A 4990-nucleotide genomic window follows, 5' to 3' on the forward strand; every position below is an offset into this window, starting at 1 on the left:
AAAAATTTAGATTTGACTGTTAAATTGATAAAATTACATTTTAATTTTTTGAAAATAATTCTACAAAGTTTGACACCTAATTTAGATGTGTATGCAGATTAAAGTAATTTATAAATTTCAAGTTTTTTTTTTCTAGATAATTTTGTTTCATTAATCGTTATGTGTTTAAACATTCCAATATAGTATAGCCTATATTCCTAAAATTTGATATTCATCTATATTCATTAATTACTTTGTTTATATAAATAACAAAATTATTTAGAATATTTAGCATGAGAAGTCTTTAATTATACTTTTGTTATTGTTTAATTTTTGTAAGTTTTGACAGAAAAAATAAAATAATATATAATCACATATAATTTATTTTTAAATGGTGTATAAATTTCATATCTTACACTAAATAAAAAAAATTCCAATATATTTAAGATTTAATGACCTATTTTTTCATTACAATTTTAATAATTTAGCTCTTTTTCATATTGTACTGTTACTTTTAAATTTTTTTAACTTTTGGCAATTCGATAAATGTGCAATGATGTAAGGATCTATTATATCTGAAGAAAGCGACATCGTTTTGTTGGTTACTTTTGTTTTCAACATATTATTTTTACTTTCAATTATTTTACACGCTAACAAACTGTTACCTATTTAAACATATTAACAAACTTTATTCATGTTTTTTACCCGTTCAATAAGGAGTAGATAACTAAAAGTATTTATAATCTATTAAAAATAATTGCTTGATATCTACTTTAAATTTCACTTGCAAATATATGTGATATGAATTAGTTTCTTATTTTTAATATATGATAATAAATTTAATATAATAATAATAATTTATATATATATACTTACTTATATATGTCTATTTTTTAGGTGTAAAATATATTTTTAAATAATATAGACCTTCTAATCAAATATATTTTTATAAAATTTTAGATTTATTTACTTTGTGTGGTATTTATAGATAGGTTGGGTTGGGTTGAGTTTTTTTAATCCAATTAAAATATTTTGAGTTAAATTCATGTTACTGTTTTAATATATCTGAAACAAAATAAACAATAATTTATAATTTAAGAAAATATTAAGTTCTTTTTACAATTTCCTTGTGATATAAATTTCAAATAAATATATTATGTATGTATTTTGGTTAAATAATCCATTTAAATAAATTAAATCAAATTTTAATAAGAGGAATACGGAATATTTGAATAAAAAAGAAATAAAAATAAGCAACCATGAGAAAGAAAAAGTGAGGTTGAAATCGATGTTTAGTTGCGTAAATAATTTACTGTGTATATTGTTTTTTAATATAAATTCTTAATTTTTATTTGGTATTCATACTTAATTAATCTCTAAAAAAACTATAGAAAATTAACTGAGTGTGTGGGCATTAATGAGATGGTAGCAGTTGGCACCAGCCTTGCCTGGGCCCTACTTTTAGACTGGGCCTCCATCAATACCCACTAACAAGTGGGCCAGAGACTATGACTGTGACACGTCATGGGCCCAGTAGGGTTTGATTTGTGGTATGAAAATTAGGTAAATTCTTCCTGCACCATATCAATTTTAACCTCCACCATATCAATTTTTTAAATTTCCAAAAACTACCCTCCTGCACCATATCAATTTTTTAAATTTCCAAAATTACCCTCCTGCACCATATCAATTTTAACCTCCACTATATCAATTTTTTAAATTTCCAAAACTATCCTTATTCCAAAATAATAATTATAATTGAGAAATAAAAAAATACATGCTGGAAAAAAAATTCTGAACACAAAACTAAAAATACATTCTGGATAAAAGATTTCAGAATTCAAAAATATGTTCTGAAAATTGAAATCCAAAATATTTCAAATAAAAGTTTCAAAAATAATTTTTCCCATTTTTGTGTAAGGTTATTTTTGTCATTTAAGAGGGGTATTTTTGTCATTTTGTAGAGCTGATTGGGTCCATGCTGCAATTGATATGGTGGAGGGAGAAATTGCCTGAAAATTAAGGTTTAGTTGGTCCATTCCTTGTTATCCTCTATGGTCTATTTTACATGGCCTCAGATGTTCTTTGTATTGCTCTTTTCTAACCCTACATTGCAACAAATAGTAACAATCAAATATTAAATATAAAATTTGTCCATTTAACTCATAAAAATATTATTTAATTTAAAAAAAAAAATTATATCATTTTTTTTTTCAAAATGCAAGGGTTATGGATCGGGTAATGACTATGTTGATATTTACATCTTAGAAAAAAAATTGCACTTAAATTCACCTGCTTGTAAAGTTGTAATCATGGTTGAATGAATATACTTTTAATGTTTTTTAATTAATAAACTTTAATTTAATATTAAGAAAAAAAATTGAAAAATAATAAAATAAATTATCAATATGATAATTAGCTGTGTTATTATTGACCTCAATTTTGAAGACTAGGTATTTAGCAAAATAGAATAAAACAAAACCCAGAATATAATAATTAAAGGATAAAATAACTAATGTCTCCAAGAAAATTACAAAAAAATATTATATGAAAGTTTGATTTGATGGTAAATCTGCTAACATAAAAGTTTTTACACTATTAACTAGTTAAAATTAGTTGAATTATGAATAAACATGTGTAAAAATGTTAAATACTATTATTAATTACAGTTTTTTTACATAAATAATATAAGTTTGGTAGAGCAAGAGCTTCACTTTGAGATCTTAGATACAAGATCTCACTTTTTAACATACTACACGAAGAAAGAATTCTTGCAGAAAATTTGTATAAGATCTCAAAAAAAATAATACAAAAAAGGAGAAAGAATAAGTGGAATTTATAAAAATAATGTGATACCTAATGAATTATAGTAATGAAAAAAATGTGAAAAAAATTGATAAAAAAAGTACATGTTCATAAATAAAATTTAACTACACATTATTGCCAAGAGAGTACATAAAGACTATAATATGGTACTGATAATTGGTTGGTTGGTGTAACCATAAAGTTTAATGCATATGGATTCATAATCAATTCACAAGAGAAGAAATTCTAAAGTGTATTGAAAATAATGCTTCTCATAGTTCAACTAATCTTATTATATAAGGTTGGTCAAATTCTTCTTGTTATTAGTTATATGTTGCAACGTAACCATAAAGTCTAATAAATATTGAACCAAATTAATGTGCATGCATGCATTCATAACCTAAATATATTGCACGTTATTTCATTATTTGATGATGTTACGTTGATTGGTGCATTTGGACAATATTTTAATTAATATTTTTATGATACATTTTGAAAAAAATAAAATAATAATGCTATCATTTAAAAACACTTAATTTTTTTCTGCTTTTAATTTTGATTCAGTGATAATTATTCACACCCAACCAAAATTCGATTTTTTTTAATCGTACTTACTTTAAATATAAGTCTGTTCGAGCTTTCTGAATTATCATAGAAAGAATAATTATTTTGGAAGTCTTAAAACTTGCTGAAATTTAGTTCAGAGTATAATTAGGTTTGTAATCATACCATCATCATATTCTTGTAATGTAAAAATTAAGCAAATAATTTAATTATTTATTAAATTAAAACTTGTTAAACAAGTTTTAGAATAAATGAAAAGTTTAGTTTTTCGAACTTTAATATTTGTTACTTAGTCCTTATTATCAACTCTATTTTAATACTAACATGACTAATAAAATAAAATATTGATTAAATAATTAAGATAATAAACAATATTATAAATTAAAGTAACTTTATAATTTTAAATATGTTATTCAATTAAGTAATATATTTCTTATTTTATACAAATTATTAAATATATATTTTAATTTGTGTATTAAATGCTGTAAAAAATGATTTTGTTGTTTTTAATATTAAAGTATAGCTTAGAGCTGAGTTTATTAGTCGATAAAGAGGTTTCAAAAGAGCTTATCATAAGTCATTTTCAAGGAATGAGAATCTCTACCCTTCATTTTCATTATCAAATATTTACAAAATTAATAGAATGTAAGAAAAAAATATGGATTGAGTGATAAACTCTGAAATCTGGCTAATCCAGAACCATTTTCAAAGTGGCATTGAAATAACACATTAGAATATGAGGAATTTTGACTTAAAAATAAGGCTAATGATGGATTCACTAATCACATTTTTAATAAAATCACATTACAATCCTTTTATATTATTATTTTTATATTATTTAATTATAAATTTATTATTTATTATATATTTATATTTAAATCCATGACATTATATAAATTTTAGCAATGTCAAAGGATCCATTTCCCTCCAAATAAATTCCTGTGGGGACAAGACAGCTAGCCACAATTGAATGCTTAGTATGCTGTCATTTATGGAACTTCTGAAACTAGGTTCAAAAGTCACACTACTTAGTAGGATCAGTTTTTTAAGTTAGTTCTGAAAACCCTAATATTCAACAAAGAAAATACTTGTGGATTTGATACAATAATCCTTTTCACCTTTCTAGACAAAGGAAATATGAAAATCCTAAATCCTAAATCATAAATTAAATGTTTCATTTAATTTAGAAAACTCTTTTAAAAAATACATTTCAAAACTTTATATATATGTTCCAACAAGTTTTTTCTGAAAAATTTGTTCCAAAAATTACAGAAAACGTTTTCTATAATACATTTAATGAATTTTAGAAAGTATCTTTCAGAAAAATACTTCCAAAAAAAATAATTCAAGTCATTAGAAAAAGAACAAAACAGTCTTTTTGAAAATTGGTGGCTGCAGAAAGAATTTTCGTAGGTGCGAGAAGAAATAACCATAAAGCAATTTGAATAGCATTTCATTCCGGCCCATACAATATTTCAGCAGATTTATATACTTTCCCAATCGAAATCTCACGCTTTTGGGCAATTCTTCCTCCACCTCCACCCCCCATGCCTTCTTCCTGCACCTTCTTGGAAGGAAGAAACGAAATAATAATTTAACTCTTTTCTTCATCTTTTTCATTCAACACTTCTTTTTCCCTTTT

Source organism: Phaseolus vulgaris, chromosome 1 (genome assembly GCF_051622355.1).
Source record: "Phaseolus vulgaris cultivar YP4 chromosome 1, ASM5162235v1, whole genome shotgun sequence".
Classification (NCBI taxonomy): domain Eukaryota; kingdom Viridiplantae; phylum Streptophyta; class Magnoliopsida; order Fabales; family Fabaceae; genus Phaseolus; species Phaseolus vulgaris.